Source organism: Macrobrachium nipponense, chromosome 9 (genome assembly GCF_015104395.2).
Source record: "Macrobrachium nipponense isolate FS-2020 chromosome 9, ASM1510439v2, whole genome shotgun sequence".
Taxonomy (NCBI): Eukaryota; Metazoa; Arthropoda; class Malacostraca; order Decapoda; family Palaemonidae; genus Macrobrachium; species Macrobrachium nipponense.
Window position 1 is genome coordinate 94,920,994 of NC_061110.1, and position 21,346 is coordinate 94,942,339.

General features: G+C 38.6%; 1 protein-coding gene across 1 annotated transcript in view; it reads left to right on the top strand.

The window, feature by feature from the left end:
• Positions 1-8,601: 8,601 nt before the first annotated feature.
• Positions 8,602-21,346, top strand: part of LOC135218588 (synaptotagmin-7-like) — a 332,013-nt gene continuing 319,268 nt past the window's right edge. The window contains exon 1 of the mRNA XM_064255002.1: positions 8,602-8,629. The gene's annotated coding sequence lies outside the window, so the exon portion shown is untranslated. The remainder of the gene's footprint in view (positions 8,630-21,346) is intronic.

The following is a 21,346-nucleotide window of genomic DNA, read 5'->3' on the forward strand; positions in this document are numbered from 1 at the left end:
CTAATTCTAGAGTAGACTTAATCGATGGTACCCTGGTTATTTAATTTAGAGAGTAAATCATTTACATCAATACCGACAGGAAGAACAGCTAAACAATCATCAACGTAACGATACCACTTTACATATTCCTGTAAAGTGGTATCGTTACGTTGATGATTGTTTAGCTGTTCTTCCTGTCGGTATTGATGTAAATGATTTACTCTCAAATTGCACGGTCAAGAGATGTCTTATCACGAAATCTTTTAGAATCTGCTTTAATATAACTTACTTTTCATTGTAATTTCAATGTTAGTCGTGGCCTTTTTCATTTAGACCCTTGTATCTGTAACATAAGAATGACCTCAAATATATAATTACTGACTTAAATAAAATCAGTTGCCTTAGAGTTATTAAAAATTTATTGTAATGTATGTCTGTCATGTTTTGTTGAATATGGTTTTTGTTACCAGGTTCCGTATAGCTGTCACCTATAATCCTTTAATTGTCTGGAGATTGTATCTGAGATGATTGTCTTAAACCTTTAATTGCACCCTCTGTTTATGCTTGTTTGGGAAGGTTTCTTATCTTCCAGGTGTGTCGGATTCTAGGCACTAATCCTTTTATAATCCCTATCTGTCAGTTATACGAACCTTCTTGTATTGTCTTTTCTCGTATTTTTGTCAGTATCTGCTTCAGTAAAGGGCTTTTAAGCCGAAAGATCTCGCAGACTCCTTCGTTTATTTTTCCTTCGTGGCATTTATCTTTATTTATGGATTTATCACGTTCCTAACTTTCGTGATTCTGTTTATACATATATATATATATATATATATCAATATATATATATAATATATATATATATATATATATATATAGATATATATATATGTGTGTGTGTGTGTGTGTGTTTGTGTGTGTTTGTGTGTGTGTGTGTGTGTAACCCTCAAAAACCACCACATCTGTTAACGGGATATTAATCTCGTTATTTAGTTGGTAAACGTGTAACTCAAGCGTCAGGCAAACCAACACATAATCTCTTTCTCTCTCTCTCCAAGCGATCTCTCTCTCTCTCTCTCTCTCCACCTCTTTCTCTCCACTCTAACAGGTAATCAAATGAGGGAGTTGCATTACAAAAATACATTTATTTAACAACGGAAAGATAGTAAATCAATCAGGTCTCACAGGCTAACTTAATTCAGTTAAACCCCCAACATTAAAATGTCTAAAACAGTAATGGTCACACCAAATGTCTATTCTCCCATCGGGACTCCCTGTCCCACTAGGACTCTCGGTCCTCGGTTCCCCCCTTTGCCAGAACCCATAGTTCCGCCAGAATCGTCTGTTTCAAAGACACGAGAAACACCTCGTAAGTACACATAAGTTTAGCAACAAAGTCAAAGATTAGATATTCTTATAAATGTCAAACAGACAACAAGCCACCCCTTTGGCTAAAATAGTTCAAGACTCACCCATGCAGCCGGAACATTTCACTCACAAAATATAAATAAACTTTCGCAGAGCTCCCCCGGCATCTTGCCTTTCTCCCAAAGACGTCTCTATGCCAAGTCTTCCATAGACTTGGGTTATGATACATTATCAAAGGAAGAGGCACACACGCACATACGAATGCACACTTCGACAACGCCTCATATTACTGGCTACAACCAGTTTCCCAAAGGCCCTTTGAAAAGAACCCATGAACTCGTGAACATTGACTCGTCTAACTATGCAGATTCATATCACGCCACCCACAGAAATCATTTATCAGCTTTTCTCAGGTCATTGCTTCGGCTCTGTTCTCCACATTCCAAAAAAAAAAAAAGGTCACACGCGGGGAAAAACATATTGGCAATATATCATTAATTATAACCCTAGGAGTCATATATATATATATATATATATATATATATATATATATATATATACTCTATACGAGTTACATTATATATATATATATATATATATATATATATATATATATATATATATATATAGAGTTATATATATATACATACATACGTACATACATATATATTGTTTGTGTATGTCTGTGTGTATATGTTTATGTATTTATGTATGTATGCATGTATGTATATATCGTATATATACACGTGTATATGTATGAATGTAGTACGTACGGGTGCATGTATGTCTCTGTGTGTGTTCATATCTTGTATGAGAGAGAGAGAGAGAGAGAGAGAGAGAGAGAGAGAGAGACTGTATCCTAGGAGGTCCAAGTTCAGTCACAACGTTTCATTTATATTACTTTTAATATCAATAAATCGTACAAAATGAAATTCATTATTGGAATATCTGCGGCAACTAAAGACTGACGCCTTTTATTTATTTATTTTTTTTCTTTGGGGGGGGTGATATAATAGAGGAGACAAGATGACGAACATAAGTCGACACTGCATGTGCGTTTTCTTCATTTGCCTTGTTACTGGATCTGTGACCAAGTCGGAGAATCTATGTTAGAAATATTGTGGAGGCGAGCTTTTGGGATAATCCCAGTGACGATGGAATATGACAGCCACTCGGCATATTTTTCTTAAGGAAGTGAAACGGGGATTCTTCTGACATCTTTATGAAGGTGTCTAAGCATTGTCAACTGTACATAGCTATATGAAAACAGTGACGTTCCCGTGAAATACAGAGCCAATATTCTGCGATTCTTAGTCTAGAACCATATTGCATGTCAGTGTTTTTGACGTCCGCTGAGGAGCCTAGCTGGGAAAAAGTGGCTGATTTAATGATTTAGTCCATTTTAAATGAAAAGTGTCTTATTAATGATTTAGTCCATTTTGAATGAAAAGGGGCTTATTAATGATTTAGGCCATTTTAAGGGATAAGTGACTTATTAATGATTTATGGTTAATTTAAATTGTAAGTGACTTATTAATGATTCAGTCCATTTTAAATGAAAAGGGGCTTATTAATGATTTAGGCCATTTTAAATGAAAAGTGTCTTATTAGTGATTTAGGTCATTTTAATTGAAAAGATGCTTATTAATGATTTAGGCCAATTTAAATGAAAAGGGGCATATTTAATTATTTCCATTTTAAATGAAAAGGGGCTTATTAATGATTGAGGCCATTTTAAATGAATCATGAATTTACTGTCACCTTCCATCGATTACTTTTCAATGTCGAAAATATGAAAGATTTTTTTTTTTTTTTTTTTTTTTTTTACAGATATTAACACTTTCAGTTTACGATGACTTAAAAGTATATCATCTCTTTTCCGAGCCTTGAAATTCGCCTTATTTTATCCAAGATTCTCCGCTTGGGTCCTCTGACTCCCTCAGCTGAGCCCGGAAAGGGACCCATTAGGCAGAACAGTGGCCTCTAGGCTGCTGCCTTTGCAAGCACCAAAATAGCCCCCCCCCCCCCCCCCCCCCCCCCCCCCCCCCAACTACCCGGGCACCATGTGGCTCCCTCCAGGGGTAGAGTGGTATGAAAAATGACAAAAACTCTAAAAACATCTTGCGCGCCTAAGGTGTTAAATAAGTATGAAGGCAAGACAGAGAACATCAAGAACTTTTGCTTGTCAGAAGTGTCAAATATCTATTATACTAAATAATAGGTTGCACTTGATGCCAAGATGTTTTAAAAGGGGCAAAGAAAAAATCCGTCCTCAATTTATATAAAAAAAAAATTAACCTAAGATATTAGGTGAATGTCATTATTTACCAATTTGCCTCCATAATATTCGTGTGAAACGGTTAACCGCATGAAATATCAAAATATTAAATGTTGAAAGTAGATTATACACATAACTTTTCCCTTTTATAAATTACAGTTAAAACCCTAAGACTGTGCCATACCAGCGTGCCAGTTAATCCTCAAGAAAAGAACTACAATTGTCAAGAACATGACTGGAAGGGGAGTTTGTATGCCAAAAGAAGCCTTTCCAGAATTTTCCATGTTTTTGATGGATGCACGCTTTCCCTATAATTTTTTTTCGACTCGAATTAATCTCATTCTCTCGCTTTCCAAATCTAATTATTTAGGGTACTCCTTTTTTTATGCGCTTTTATTCTCTGCAGAAAAAACAGAGTAAACCAAATTCAGGAACATTACTCTGTCATGCTAATTAGGAATAACATTCCCTTGGTGAATTTTAAACTGTTTTCGTAACTTTCGTGAATATGAATGGGATCTGAGGCGAGTTGTTTCGAGTGTTTTTTTTATAAGTAATAATGTGCTTCTTCAGCTGTATAGTTACATCGTCTGAATATACCTCATAAGAGTTCATACACACACATTTTATATATATATATATATATATATATATATATATATATATATATATATATATATGTATGTATGTATGTATGTATGTATGTAAGTATGTACACTGAATCACGAAAATCTGAACGTGATAATATAAATAAAAGCAAAAGCCACGATGGAAAGTGGCTTTTGTCCCTTATATATATATATATATATATATATATATATATATATATATATATATATATATATATTATATATATATATATATATATATATCCGCAGGAAAATCGTTAATGGGAATTAAACGGACATCTGTTTTCTACCATTCGTGTTACCTCACTCCTGTCCTGTCTCTGTTTTAGCGATATTAAAGTTTCATCCTTTTCTTAATCATTTTAATCAGTTGAGCTCAGTCACAAATAACTTACAGGCAGCTCATGATAGGCCGAAGTATAATGGTCATTACGAGGGTTACCTGATACCAAAGACGCAATGATCTGAAACGAATTTTTTGATCTTCTAAAGCGTAGCGTGTCTGGCTGAGAGCTTTTCTCTGGGGGTCGAGCTAATTGGACCGTTCGCCTCATTGGGATGATGGCCTATAAGCAACTCACTCGTTAAAAGGAGTTCCAAGCAACCGCTTATTGCGATGAAAATTTGCACGGAACATGCTACCTGGTCCGTCTTTGAATAGAGGAAGAAAGACGTAGGAAGATATAAGATAAGTTTTTTTGTTTTTTTTTTGTTTTTTTTTTTTTTTCTTTTTTTTTTAAATAATAATGTTTCATCAGCTGTGTAGTTACATCGTCTGAATATACCTCATAAGAGTTCATACGCACACACACACACACACACACACACACACACATATATATATATATATATATATATATATATATATATATATATATATATACTATATATATATATATATAAGATGAATTATCTATATATATATATATATATATATAATATTATTCCTTTTGCTTTCTAGACTCAATAAGCTCTTTGTGGACCATTCTGAGAAGTCGGCAGGGCCGATATTCTGATGAGAACAGATCGGTATCGAACTTTGAAATTTCAAAAAAAATAAATAAATAAATAAATGAATAAAATTAAATATTACAAATTGGAAGACAAATATATTTAAGGAATCCACATACTGTTTCGGAGTGCTGTGCTCCCTTTTAGTGTGGAGACACTAGGGTTAGTGTCTCCACATTGTATGTGGTATTTAATACATTTCTTTTTAATTTTTTCTTTCAAGAACCGCAATTCGGTGAAATGTGTTCGTTTACTCTTTACTTTTATTCCACATTTTATTCTCGCTGATTTGCAGGCGACAAGGAAGGCGAACCGATAAATAAATAAAATTTTTGATTTAATTAACCCAACCCTCAATAAAATTAAGAATTAGTGGGATGTTTAGACGAATTTCTAAATATCTTTTGAAGAAAGGTTATAGTTCAGGAGAAAACGGCACACGACCAATTTCGAGGGATAATGATCCATGTCGGAGAAGGTCGCCTGTGGGACTCTTTCCTCAGTTTACCTCTTTTGTTGAGCTTTGCCGGAGTTTCGGTCTTTGTTTTCTGATCTTTGACCTGTGCAACATCTGTGGCTCTTGTAATTGGCTGCCTTTGGGCATTAACCTAACCTAACCCCTCTGTCCTAATTCTTTTTTATCTATTGGTCTGTCCTAGGTAGTCTCTCTCTCTCTCTCTCTCTCTCTCTCTCTCTCTCTCTCTCTCTCTCTCTCTCTCTCTCATCGAGGGAACATCTTCACATACAAGATATGTGACACGTGGAATCAACTCCCACCAGAAGTTGTCAACAACAGCAACATTGTGGAAGAGTTTAAAAGAAAGCTAGACAAAATCATTAGAAGGGCACAGTGAATGAACCAGTAAAACCTCGGATGTACTAACAAGTCTTTGAGACATCCTAATCCTTGTAATTCCTTGTAACTCTCTCTCTGTAACGTAACCAGAGGAAAACCAAGAAAATGAAGTAAGGAGTGTTGTGTTCCTAAGCCTTCCCCTTCATGTGCTATTTGCGTTTTTCTTCTTGGTTGTGGTGCTTCTAGGCAAATTCCGCTAAGAATAATGGTATCCCCGAGCGAAAGAAGCTTACGCAGAACATTAAGGTTTCTGTCTGAGGAGAGCTGTTGCACTGCATTGCTCTTGTTGAGTAAAAGCTCCATTAAGATATTAAAATTGTTGAAACGAATAATTACCTGATGCGAATATACGAAAAACCTGTACTGTTGAGTTTTTATTCAACAATCGAAGATTTTGCGTATATTAGCATCAGGTTATCATTCGTTTCAACAATGTTAATATTTTAATGGAGCTTCTGCTCAACCAACGAAGATCTTTCGTATATTAGCATCAGGTAATTATTCATTTCAACAATTTGAATATTTTAATGGAACTTTTGCTCAATAAACGCAGATCGTTCGTATATCAGGTAATTATTCGTTTCAAGAATGTTAATATTTTAATGGAGTTTTTGTCAACAACCGCTGATTTTTCGTATTAGCATCAGGTAATCATTCGTTTCAACAATGTTAATATTTTAATGGAGTTTTTGCTCAACAAACGCTGATTTTTCGAATATTAGCATCAGGTAATTATTCGTTTCAGCAATGTTAATATTTTAATGGAGCTTCTGCTCAACAAACGAAGATCTTTCGTATATTAGCATCTGGTAATTACAGAAAGATAACATGTTGACAAGAAAGATAACCTTGGAAGAAAACATGAACGTCAGAATATGTAACAGTGACGGTAGTTGATAAAAGCATGGTGTTGCATCTCACTGGAATCTCTGTTCTTTTGCTGACTTAATTGCTGTGAGATTTCATTACGTCTCTTCATATTATCAAGAAAAATTCTAACTTTTTAGAAGAGATGAATCGTTGGGGGAATATGCACTGAATTCCTTGAACTTTATGGTATTAGCGGCTCGTGTTTCTCTCTCTCTCTCTCTCTCTCTCTCTCTCTCTCTCTCCGCACGAGCCACTTAGGAAGCTTTTGGGGAAAAATGATCTTGATTCGATATTAGATTTTTATGACGCTAGTTTCATCGACTTACGTGTGCGCAAGCACTCCCTGGATGCGAGTTCAACCACAGGTACGCACCCACACACACACACACACCTATTATATGATATATATATATATATGTATATATATATAATAATATAAATCACACCATGTGTATATATATCTATATAATATATATACATACACATGTATAGATATAACAGTGTATATATATTTATATATATATATATATACACATGTGATATATATATATATATATATATATATATATATATACACACACATGTATATATATATATATATATATATATATATATATATATATATATATATATATATGTATACATATATAGATATATATAATATATATATATATTATCATATATATATATATTCTGCGTGGTAAATGTTTTCACAGATTGGACAATATGCCTTATACTGAGCTCGGAATTCGTGTATTTCATTACTATTTGGGATAAATTTATTATTTCTCTTATTTATAAAAAGCTATGAAATAAAAGAAAGGCGACGAAGAAGGATTTTCAATGGAAATACACAAAACAGTCTTCGTATGTTATACATCAAGATAATTACAAACAGTTTGTAGTCTCCGGTCCTAGAATGTACAATGTCACTGTAAGTGACATTATATTCTCGATAAATTATTTATTTTCGTTCTCACACTTCCCTTGCTCTTTCAGTTACGTACAAGGAAAACATTACCGTGGATAATGTAGTAAACATCAAGCCGGATAACGAATTAATACAATAAACAAAAGCCTTGAGAATGACAAATTATTTATATATTCTCACACTTTCCTGGCTCTTTCAATTATGTAGTAAGAGAACAATGTTATACGTAATTTAATGAACATAAAGCCGAATAACGAATGATGAATAAAATAAACAAAAACCTTGAGAAGGAAGGGGTTGCGATCCTTGCACTCTCTCTCTCTCTCTCCAAAATCCTTGTTTACATGAGACACACATGGCAAGGATTATGGAGAACAGACAGGCAAGAATCGTCAAGAACCCAGGCTAGATTACCTTTTTTTCTCTTCAGCATTAAAATTCTTTACTTTTTATGTTTGCTTGTTTGTTTGTTTGTCTGTTTTTGTTTGTTTTCATTGTGTTTTCCAGACGAATAACTCTTAAGCACCCTTTAAGGCGTGCTCCTTGGTAAAAAGCAAAGATCCATTCTTAGGTGTCTCTCTCTCTCTCTCTCCCTCCTTTTTTAATACTAACAGAGCTTCAAGTAGTCTATATTGAAAGTGTATGGCACTCATATTTATGAATAAATCCTTTTACAGAACACGTGTGGGACACCCTATCCTAACAACAAGGTATGGTAAAGAAGAAAAACTCCCTTTTGGTGTTGATCATAGAGATTAAGTGACTCCTGTAGTAGTTCCATAGATTTCATGACTCATAATCGAAGCCTGTAGTGCTTAGTCCTAGTCTGTCTTTTTAGGAAAAAAAGCAGTTGTTTATAGTGTCTTAGTTTTTAGCCCTGAAATAGCAGTAAGTGATTCTAGTAGCCTGAAAAATTAGTCTGAATTCAATAAGTGATTCCTTTAGTATTCTAGAACTTTTAGTCATGATAAGTGATGCCTACTCGTTCAGTTTTTTTCCCCACCATAAAAATAAGAATATCTATTGTTACTGACATCTCATCCCTTCTCCACACCCCTCCCTTCCCCCCACCCCCCCCCAAAAAAAAAAAATCGTGCCCTTTTGAAGTAGTGTTTAACTTTGTCATGAAATGATGTCATGTCTGTGCCACTTTGTGATCTATATAGTTTTTTTAATCCCGTGCGATATCATACCTGTGTCATTTGTGACAGATGTTATCAGTCTTGATTCCTTTGGTACTGTAATGATCATTGGTTCCCATGAAGAGTGTGTTATTTTGTTCATTTTATAAATCCAGGTGTAAGTTATAGTTTAATATAAAAAATGTTACAATTCCCAGATTATTTACTCCAATATTCTTATATTTAGATGTTATTAATTTTTTGTCTTATTATTCCGTATTTAACGTAGTTGTTACAGGCTGATTTTAATGAAGATAATACAGTTTAGTTTGGATTCTGAATTTCTGATTTTCTGTTACAAAGCTATAAAAGTTTGATTATTTTCTTCAGTCAAAAGGTTATAGGTTGAACCACCTGTTGGAGATATAATTTGTTCAACAATTTAGCAGAATTATTGATATACGCGTAATTATTTGAGTCAATTTTGATCACGTAGTGTCTAGAGTTTGCCTTGTAAAATGTTAGCTGATATACTTTTAAGAAAAGAGAACGAATCTTCATAGGATTTGCTATATGTAAGTTGGATAACTTTAATAAATACGAATCATGCATGAAATTATTATTTCATCAGCTAGAATTTAGAGCATCATGCTTTCCCCATTGTGTGAAATGTAAAATGTAAGATGTGATATTTCCTCCAATTTCAGATTCATTAAGTGTTCAAACAATGTAAGTAACTTTGGCCATCGAGAAGACAATTATACCTATAATATAGAATCTATTAGGTTCCTCCTTCATATATATATATATATATATATATATATATATATATATATATATATATATATATACTATATACATATATATATATATATATATATATATATATATATATATTATATATATATTGTTGTATAATAATAGCCAAAGTGTACCAGATTATTTTTCGTGACGAATATGATGAATAATCTTGTTCTTGAAAGACGACGATATAATAAGACCCTCTTCATGCATGTTAACTCTTGATAAATTGTTAGAAATATAATATACTAATATTTAACGTGCATGAAAAGGGTCTTGTTATAGCCCCAATAATACTGGTATAGAAAGAATTAGTATTCAATGAATGTAGTAGACAAACAAGACCATCTTCGTGCGTTTTGTTTTAGATATATTACTAGTTTTACAGTGCGAAATTCTTATTGTTAAATATAGTTAAACACCTGAATTGAATATAGACGAACGGCATTCTTGCCTTCCGAATAATAATAATAATAATAATAATAATAATAATAATAATAATAAATAATAATAATAATAAGAAGAGTGTGATCCTAGAACGGCACACATAGTAAGAAAAGTGATGGACTCCTAAGGAGGCAGGATGCAACCCGGAACCCCACACTATAAATACCACCCAGTCGAATTGGAGGACTGTGATAGAGCAAAAAAAAAAAAAAATAATAATATAATTAATTATTATTATTATTTTTTTTTTTTTTTCTTTTTTTCTCTCTATCACAGTCCTCCAATTCGACTGGGTGGTATTTACAGTGTGGGGTTCCGGGTTGCATCCTGCCTCCTTAGGAGTCCATCACTCTTCTTACTATGTGTGCCGTTTCTAGGATCACACTCTTCTGCATGAGTCCTGGAGCTACTTCAGCCTCTAGTTTTTCTAGATTCCTTTTCAGGGATCTTGGGATCGTGGCTAGTGCTCCTATGATTATGGGTACGATTTCCACTGGCATATCCCATGTCCTTCTTATTTCTATTTTCAGATCTTGATACTTATCCAATTTTCCCCTCTCTTTCTCTTATTATTATTATATTATTATTATTATTATTATTATTATTATTATTATTATTATTATGCTAAGAAATTAACAATCTAGTAAAAATAGTTGTGTAATAAAAATCCACAATTATTTATATTTTTGTACTAATACTACACACTAATGCTAACAATAATAATAATAACAACAATGAAGAAGAAGAAGAATAGATGATGCAAAACTTTTATTTGGGTATATTCACAACTGCGCTAAGACTTTGCTTTTAAAACATCCGTGGGCCATTCTTCCAAATTTACGCTAATCTCTTTAACGAAAATGCGATTGATTACTTACGAGTTTAACTAAAGCACTCGCACTACCTTCTTTAATAGCCTTAAGACTAACTGGGTGAAAATGGTATCCCACCTCCAGTCGTACAATAATATTATGAAAAGGCGTTCAAGGGTCTTTCAGTTTACCTGCCCCAAGCTTTTAAAGCTTGGGCAAGTAAGAATAGACCCAGTTGACACCTCGAGGCCCATTGTAAGTGACGTTGAGGGGGAGAAAAATAATTATGAGAGAGGAAGAGGGAACAATGGGGCCAGCCTCGCTGGCTTACTTATAATTGTCATTGTGTATGGCTTATAAAGCTGAAGTATGGAAAGGCTTCTTGGAATGTACGTAGAATGTAGGTCAAACGCCAAGCGCTGGGACCTACGAGGTCATTCAGGACGAAGGTTTGAAAGCTGCAACACCAGGAACACCTAGCAGTTGTGCTGTGAATCAAATGTTAGAGAAGGTGGAAAGTCAGATGGAAAAGAGAGGTTATGAACGGGGATGCAGTTTAAGAAGTGAGAAATGTTGCAGCTAGACCCTTAAGTAATGCTTACAGTGCTCCACGTGAGGTGCACTAACGTTACTACCCCCTAGAGGATGGATGGGTTTTTGGACAGACTTGTGAAGGGGGTGAGAAAAATAGTCATTATAGTAATTTTGGGTTCTAATGTAGGTTCCGATTTTTGAATTTTTTTAACCATTAACCATTTGTTTCATTAGAATACGTGAGTCAGTTTTTGAAACATAATTATTAGTTTGACTAAAATAATTATATATTAGTTTTACCAGACCACTGAGCTGATCAACAGCTCTCCTAGGGCTGGCCCGAAGGATTAGATATTTTTTTACGTGGCTGAGAACCAATTGGTTACCTAGCAACAGGACCTACTGCTTATTGTGGGATCCGAACCACATTATATCGAGAAATGAATTTCTATCACCAGAAATAAATTCCTCTGGTTCCACGTTGGCCGAGCCGAGAATCGAACCTCGGACCACCGGATTGGTAGCCGAGCGCGAAATCCACTCGGCCAACGAGGAACCTAGTTTGACTACAACAACAAGAGCAATATCCCGAAGAGGTTGTAGTGCCGTCAGTGCACCTCACCTGTAGGCATTACTTAAAGCCCTTTGTAGCTTCCCTTCGGTCCCCAGATACAATCTTTATCATTCCTTTTACTGTACCTCCGCGTATTCTTTCTCCCTTCCATCTGACTGTCTACCCTCCTCTAACAACTGTATCCTGCTACACCTTTCAATCCTTCATACCGTCAATTTCCCTTTCAGCGCTGAGTGACCTCGTAGGTCCCAGCCCCTGACTTTTGGCCTGAACTCTGTTTTCTGTTCTCTAACACAAAACGGACCATTGACGTGAAATTCAAGTTTCCAAAGAACGTTGGTTTCAACCTCCCACTGCAGACCCCACATTGTAGCAGTAACTGATCGTGATACAAAGCCAGTGATTTTTCATCGCCCCGGGATGAGACGTGAACCCGCGACATCTGAGTGGTATACCAGGACACTAACCACTGTACAAGCATTGATATTAATCAATGAACGGAAACAACATCAATATTAATCAACGGTACCTCCTACAGTTTACTGTGGGATCCGAACCACATTAGTATATCGAGAAATGAATTTCTATCACCAGAAATAAATTCCTCTAGTTCAACGTTGGCAGAGCGGGAAGTCGAACTTCGGATCAACGGATTGGTAGCCGAGCGCGCAAAACCACTCGTCCAACGAGGAACTTGACTCAAAGAGGAAATGGCTCGTTCCCGTGAATGCCCGATAGCGAGGTAATGAAGCGTGGATAAACGCCCGGGATCGACTTTTAACGCGATATATTGCGTGAGAAATAGGCTGACGACGTTCAATGTGTCTGCTTCCTTCGAGCTCTACGATCAGAGAAATAGAGTAGCAGATGGGACGAACATTTGTCTTTATTTAAAAGAAAATGTGATAATTCAGCTGTTGATTTTACTTTCTATTAAAACAGTTTATGATTAGCTGTTAGTTGTTTGAAATCCGTGATAATTCAACTATTCATTCTGGTGCCTTCTAATACAGTTTATGATATCAGTTATTTATTTATTTATTTTTTTAAATCCATGATAATTCAACCATTCATTCTGGTGCCTAATGAAACAGTTCGTGATTATCAGATATTTGTATTCATTCTGGTGCCTTCTAATACAGTCCATGATTATCAGTTATTTTTTTTCAAATCCGTAATAATTCAACTATTCATTCTGGTGCTTACTGAAACAGTTCATGATTATCAATATATGGAAGCGTTTTAGTTCAGTAGTTAGAGACTAGTTGCTAGCAAAGATGGAGTGTTAGTATTCACTAGTTAAGGGCTATCTACAAGATGGCATACTCAACGTGAATCCCTTTTGTTGAATTCTTTCTGTATTTCCCATTACCTTCTGCTATTTCTTTCTCTTCTTTCCCACCGTTATCCCTACAATGAGGGGTCGGTTGCCTGATGTGCCTTCTCTACTACATGCCTCAGGCATGGTTTATTGTTTGGCAAAGGGGGTTTTACGATCGCATGCCCTTGCTGTCATCAACTGCAGTTATTGGCGGTGGGCCTCGCCTTTGACTAAACATTCCAGCTGCAAGTCAGCAGTTTCCACAGTTATTGGTAGTGGGCCTAACCTTTGACTAAAAAGTCCCTTGCAAGGCAGCAGTTTCTACAGTTATTGGCAGAAGGCCTAGCCTTTGACTAAAATGTCCACCTTCAAGGTTGCAGTTTCCACAGTTATTGGCCGTGGGCCTAGCCTTTGACTAAATTGTAAGACTGCAAGGCAGCAGTTTGCCACAGTTATTGGTAGTGGGCCTAACCTTTGACTGAAAAGTCCCTTGCAAGGAAGCAGTTTCTACAATTATTGGCAGAAGGCCTAGCCTTTGACTAAAATGTCCACCTTCAAGGTTGCAGTTTCCACAGTTATTGGCCGTGGGCCTAGCCTTTGACTAAAAAGTAAGACTGCAAGGCAGTAGTTTCCACAGTTATTGGTAGTGGGCCTAGCCTTTGACTAAAAAGTAAACCTGCAAGGCAACAGTTTCCAGAGTTATTGGCAGTGGGCCTAGCCTTTTACTAAAATGTAAGACTGCAAGGCAGCAGCTTCTACAGTTATTGGCTGTGGGCCTAGCCTTTAACTAAAAAGTCCACCTGCAAGGCAGCAGTTTCCACAGTTATTGGCAGTGGTCCTAGCCTTTGTCTAAAAAGTCCACCTGCAAGGCAGCAGTTTCCACAGTTATTGGCAGTGGTCCTAGCCTTTGACTAAAAAGTCTACCTGCAAGGCACAAGTTTCCACAGTTATTGGTGGTAGGCCTAGCCTTTTACTGAAAAGTAAAACTGCAAGGCAGCAGTTTCCACAGTTATTCGCTGTGGGCCTAGCCTTTGACTAAAAAGTCCTTTCTCTGCCATGGCCAGCAGTTTCCACAGTTTATTGGCAGTGGTCCTAGCCTTTGACTAAAAATGTCTACCTGCAAGGCAGAGGTTTCCACAGTTATTGGTGGTAGGCCTAGCCTTTTACTGAAAAGTAAAACTGTAAGGCAGCAGTTTCCACAGTTATTGGCAGTGGTCCTAGCCTTTGACTAAAAAGTCCATCTGCAAGGCAGCATTTTTCCACAGTTATTGGCAGTGGTTCCTACCGCCTTTGACTAAAAAACAAAATTCTACCTGCAAGGCAGCAGTTTCCACAGTTATTGGCAGTGGTCTAACTCCTTTGACTAAAAAGTCGGCAGGCTGCAGGTTTCCACAGTTTATTGGCAGTGGTCCATACTTTGAAAAAAACCTTACTTAACCTAAGGACTTATTTTTGTAAAATTTCCACCTGGCCCAAGGCAAGGTCCAACAGTTATTGGCATGTCTAGCCTTTGACTAAAAAGTCCTTACCTGCAAGGCAGCAGTTTCCACAGTTATTGGCAGTGGTTCCTAGCCCTTTCCTATTCACCTGCAAGGCAGCAGTTTCCACCCATGTTAAATTGCAAGTGGTTTCCTTAGCCTGCTAGGTCTACCTGCAAGGCAGAGGTTTCCACAGTTATTGGCAGTTGGTCCTAGCCTGGTCTAGTCCTACCTCAAGGCAGGGTTTTCCTAAAAACAGTTATTGGTGGTAGGCCTGGCCTTTTTACTGAAAAGGAAACTTTGTTAACAGGCAGCCAAGTTTGCCACAGTCCGTTGGCATTGGTTGGTCCTAGCTTTGACCTAAAAATTCTACCTGCAAGGCAGAATTTCCACAGTTTTGGGGCCTGTTTGGGCCTAGCTACTTTTAAAAAAGTCCACCTACAAGGCAGCAGTTTCCACAGTTATTGGCAGTGGTCCTAGCCTTTGTCTAAAAATTCCACCTGCAAGGCAGCAGTTTCCACAGTTATTGGCAGTGGTCCTAGCCTTTGACTAAAAAGTCTACCTGCAAGGCAGAGGTTTCCACAGTTATTGGCAGTGGTCCTAGCCTTTGACTAAAATGTCTACCTGCAAGGCAGAGGTTTCCACAGTTATTGGTGGTAGGCCTAGCCTTTTACTGAAAAGTAAAACTAAGGCAGCAGTTTCCACAGTTATGGCTGTGGCCTAGCCTTTGACTAAAAAGTCCTCTGCAGGCAGCAGTTTCCACATTATTGGCGTTGTCCTAGCCTTTGTCTAAAAAGTCCACCTGCAAGGCAGCAGTTTCCACAGTTATTGGCAGTGGTCCTAGCCTTTGACTAAAAAGTCTACCTGCAAGGCACAAGTTTCCACAGTTATTGGTGGTAGGCCTAGCCTTTTACTGAAAAGTAAAACTGCAAGGCAGCAGTTTCCACAGTTATTCGCTGTGGGCCTAGCCTTTGACTAAAAAGTCCATCTGCAAGGCAGCAGTTTCCACAGTTATTGGCAGTGGTCCTAGCCTTTGTCTAAAAATTCCACCTGCAAGGCAGCAGTTTCCACAGTTATTGGCAGTGGTCCTACCCTTTGACTAAAAAGTCCACCTGCAAGGCAGCAGTTTCCACAGTTATTGGCAGTGGTCCCAGCCTTTGACTAAAAATTCTACCTGCAAGGCAGAAGTTTCCACAGTTATTCGCTGTGGGCCTAGCCTTTGACTAAAAAGTCCACCTACAAGGCAGCAGTTTCCACAGTTATTGGCAGTGGTCCTAGCCTTTGTCTAAAAATTCCACCTGCAAGGCAGCAGTTTCCACAGTTATTGGCAGTGGTCCTAGCCTTTGACTAAAAAGTCCACCTGCAAGGCAGCAGTTTCCACAGTTATTGGCAGTGGTCCTAGCCTTTGACTAAAATGTCTACCTGCAAGGCAGAGGTTTCCACAGTTATTGGTGGTAGGCCTAGCCTTTTACTGAAAAGTAAAACTGTAAGGCAGCAGTTTCCACAGTTATTGGCAGTGGTCCTAGCCTTTGACTAAAAAGTCCATCTGCAAGGCAGCAGTTTCCACAGTTATTGGCAGTGGTCCTAGCCTTTGTCTAAAAAGTCCACCTGCAAGGCAGCAGTTTCCACAGTTATTGGCAGTGGTCCTAGCCTTTGACTAAAAAGTCTACCTGCAAGGCAGAGGTTTCCACAGTTATTGGCAGTGGTCCTAGCCTTTGACTAAAATGTCTACCTGCAAGGCAGAGGTTTCCACAGTTATTGGTGGTAGGCCTAGCCTTTTACTGAAAAGTAAAACTGTAAGGCAGCAGTTTCCACAGTTATTGGCAGTGGTCCTAGCCTTTGACTAAAAAGTCCATCTGCAAGGCAGCAGTTTCCACAGTTATTGGCAGTGGTCCTAGCCTTTTGTCTAAAAGTCCACCTGCAATGGCAGCAGTTTCCCACCAGTTTTAGTTGGCAGTTGGTCCCTATCCTTTGACTAAAAAAGTCCTACCTGCAAAGGCAGAGGTTTTCCACAATTATTGTTGGGTAGGCCCTAGCCTTTACTGAAAAGTAAAACCTTGTAAGGCAGCAGTTTCCACTTATTGGCAAAGTGGTCCTAAAAGCCTTTGACTAAAAAGGTCCATCTGCAAGGCAGCAGTTTCCACAGTTATTGGCAGTTGGTCCTAGCCTTTGACTAAAAATGTCTACCGTCGCAGGTATAAAGGTTTTCCATTTTAGTTATTGTGGTTAGGTTTTGCCCCCTAGCCTTTTACTTGCCCCCCGTAAAACCTGTAAAAAAAAAAAAGGGGGCAGCAGTTTTCCAACAGTTATTGGCAGTGGTCCTAGCCTTTTGACTAAAATGTCTACCTGCAATGGCAGAGGTTTCCAACAGTTCTTGGGTGGTATGCCTAGCCCGTTTTACTGAAAAGTAAAACTGTAAGGCTAGCCAGTTTCCAACAGTTAATTGGCAGTGGTCCTAGCCTTTGAACTAAAAATTGTCCTATCCTGCAAGGCAGCAGGTTTCCACAGGTTTTGGCAGTTGTCCTAGGCCTTGTGACTAAATGGTCCTACTGCAAGGCGGAGTTTTCCAACATTTATTGGTGTAAATAGGCTAGCCTTTTAAAACTGAAAGTAAAACTGGTAAGGCAGCAGTTTCCACAGTTATTGGTGCAGGGGTGGTCCTAGCCTTTGGACTAAAAAAGTCCATCTGCCAAGGCAGCAGTTTTCACGTTTTGGCGAGTTGTTCCTAAGCCTTTGGCTAAAAGTCCACCTGGGTCCAAGGCAGCATTTCCACAGTTAATTGCCAGTTTGGTCCATAGCCTTTGAAACTAAAAAGTCTACCCTGCAAAGGGCAGAGCGTTTCCACGTATTGGTGGTAGCCTAGCCTTTTACTGACACATTTAAAACCCTGCAAGGGCAGCGTTTTTCCACAGTTATTCCGGCTGTGGGCCTACCTTTGGACCATAAAAAGTCCATTTTTCTGCAGGCAGCAGTTTTTTCCACAGTTAAAATATGGCCATGGTCCTAAAACCTTTGTCTAAAAGGTTCCACCTTCAAGGCAGCGTTTCCACAGTTATTGGGCAGTGGTCCCTAGCCCTTTGACTAAAAATTTTTACCTGCAGGCAGAGGGTTTCCACATTTATTGGTGGTAGTCCTAGCCTTTTACGGAAAGTAAAATTGTAAAGTCAGCAGTTTGCCACAGTTATTGGCTGGTCCTAGGCCTTTGACCTAAAAGTCCATTTCTGGCAAGGCAGCATTTTCCACAGTTATTGGCAAAGTGTCCTAGCCTTTGACTAATGGTCTACCTGCAAGGCAAGGTTTATCCACAGTTAATTGGGTAGCCTCCTTTTACTAAAGTAAAACCTGTAAGGCCAGTTTCGTTTCCACATTAAAATTCTCTGTGGGCCTTAGCCTTTGACTAAAAGGTCCATCTGCAAGGCAGCAGTTTCCACAGTTTTGGGCAGTTGTCCTAGCCTTTGACTAAAAAGGTTTACCCTGCAAGGCCTAGTTTTCACGTTGAAAATTGGTGGTAAAAGGCCTAGCCTTTTAACTGGAAGTAATTAAACTGTAAGGCAGCAGTTTTGGACCAGTTATTGGCAGTTGGTCCTACGCCTTTGACTAAAAAGGGTCCATCTGCAAGGCCAGCAGTTTCCACAGTTATTGCAGTGGTCCTAAAAAGCCTTTGACCTAAAAAGTCCATCTGCAAGGTCAGCAGTTCCACACAGTTTATTGGCGAGTGGGTCCTAGCCTTTGGACCTTTAAAATTTCTACCTCAAGGCGAGGTTTTCCACAGTTAAAAATTGTTGTAGGCCTAGGCCTTTTACTGAAAAGTAAAAAGCTGTAAGGCAGCAGTTCCACAGTTATTTGGCAGTGGTCCTAGCTTTGACTAAATAGTCCATCGGCAAGGCAGCATTTTTCCACGTTTATTGGCAGTGGTCCTAGCCTTTGACTAAAAGTTTACCTGCAAGGCAGAAGTTTCCACAGTTGGGTTGGTGGTGGCAGCTTTTTTTACTGAAAAGTAAAAGTTGCCAAGGCAGCCGTTTCCACTTGTTTTTATTGGCTGTTGGGCCTAGCCTTTGACTAAAAATTCCATCTGCCAAGGCAGCAGTTTCCACAGTTATTGGCATTGGTCCTAGCCTTTGTCTAAAAATTGGTCCTTTACCTTGGCAAGGCCAGAGTTTATTCCAACCAGTTTATTTGGTGGTAGGCCTACCTTTTACTGAAATTCAACTGGAAGGAGCAGTTTCCACAGTTATTGGCAGTGTCCAGCCGTTGACTAAAAATGTCTACCTGCAAGGCCAGAGTTTCCACAGTTATTGGTGGTAGGCCTAGCCTTTTACTGAAAAGTAAACTGTAAAGGCAGCAGTTCCATCAGTTATTGGCAGTCGGTCCCTAGCCTTTGACTAAAATTGCATCTGCAAGGCAGCGTTTCCACAGTTATTGGCAGGTGGTCGCTAGCCTTTGCGGGGTCAAGGCTCCACAAGCGAATTTCCACCTGCAAGGCAGCAGTTTCCACAGTTATTGGCAGTGGTCCGAGCCTTTGACTAAAAGTCTACCTGCAAAAGGCAGTTACAAGTTTCGGTTATTTCAGTTCCATTAATGGTTGGAGGCCTAGCCTTTTACTAAAAAGAGTAAAACTGTTGGCGAGGCAGCATTTTCGCAGCTTATTCGCTGTTTTGCCTAGCCTTTTGACTAAAAAGTCCATCTGCCAGGGCAGGCAGAGTTTCCAAGTTATTGGCAGTAATTTGAATGGTCCTAGCTTTGACTAAAAAGTCCATCTGGCAAGTTTGGCAGCAGTTTCCCACAGTTATTAGGCAGTGGTCCTAGCCTTTGACTGCAAAAAGGTCTAGGCCTGGTCAAAGCAGACCAAGGTTTCCATTCAGTTTTATTGGTGGTAGGGGCCTAGCCTTTTACTGAAAATAAAACTGCAAGGCAGCAGTTTCCACAGTTTTATTCGCTGTGGGCCTAGCCTTTGAAACTAAAAAGTCTCCTCTGCAAGGCAGCAGTTTTCCACAGTTCCTTGCAGTCCAATTGGTCCTAGCCTTTGACTTTAAAAAAAATGTCTAACCTGCAAGGCAGAGGTTTCCCCAGTTATTGGTGGTAGGCCTAGCCTTTTACTGAAAAGTAAAACTGCCAACAGCATTTCCCCCCCATTTATTGGCAGTGGTCCTAGGCCTTTGGACTTTAAAAAGTCAATCTGCAAAAAGCAGCAGTTTTCACAGATTGGCAGTGGTCCTAGGCCTTTGTCTAAAAAGTCCACCTGCAGGCCTGATTTCCACAGTTTTGCAGTGGTCTAGCCTTTGACTAAAAGTCTACCTGCAAAGGCACAAGTTTTTCCCACAGTTAGGTGGGGGTAGGGGCCTAGCCTTTTACTGAAAAGTAAAACTGCCAAGGCGGCAGTTTTTTCCACAGGTTATTCGCTGTGGGCCTAGCCTTTTGACTAAAAAGTCCATCTGCAATGGCAGCGTTTTCCACAGTTATTGGCAGTGGTTCCTAGGCCTTTGACTAAAAAGTCCATCGCAAGGCAGCAGGTTTTCCACAGTTATTGGCAGGGTCCTAGCCTTTGACTAAAAAGTCTACCGCAAGGCCAAAGTTTCCCACAGTTATTGGGGGTAGGCCTGCCTTTTAATTGAAAAAGTTAAAACTGCAAGGCGCAGTTTTCCACAGTTATTCGCTGTGGGCCTGCCTTTGACTAAAAAAGTCCCTCTGCAAGGCAGCAAGGTTTCCAAGTTATTGGCAGTTGTCCTAGCCTTTGACCTAAAAAGTCCATCTGCAAGGCAGCAGTTTCCACAGTTATTGGCAGTGGTCCTAGCCTTTCACTAAAAAGTCTACCTGCAAGGCAGATATTTCCACAGTTATTGGTGGTAGGCCTAGCCTTTTCTAAAAAAGTAACACTGCAAGGCAGCAGTTTCCACAGTTATTGGCCCTGGGCCTAGCCTTCAACTAAAAACTCCACCTGCAAGGTAGCAGTTTCCACAGTGATTGGCCGTGGGCCTAGCCTTTTACTAAAAAGTCCACCTGCAAGGTAGCAGTTTCCACAGTTATTGACAGTGGGCCTAGCCTTTAACTAAAAAGTCCACCTGCAAGGTAGCAGTTTCCACAGTTATTGACAGTGGGCCTAGCCTTTTACTAAAAAGTCCACCTGCAAGGTAGCAGTTTCCACAGTTATTGACAGTGGGCCTAGCCTTTTACTAAAAAGTCCACCTGCAAGGCAGCAGTTTCCACAGTTATTGACAGTGGGCCTAGCCTTCAACTAAAAACTCCACCTGCAAGGTAGCAGTTTCCACAGTTATTGACAGTGGGCCTAGCCTTCAACTAAAAACTCCACCTGCAAGGTAGCAGTTTCCACAGTTATTGACA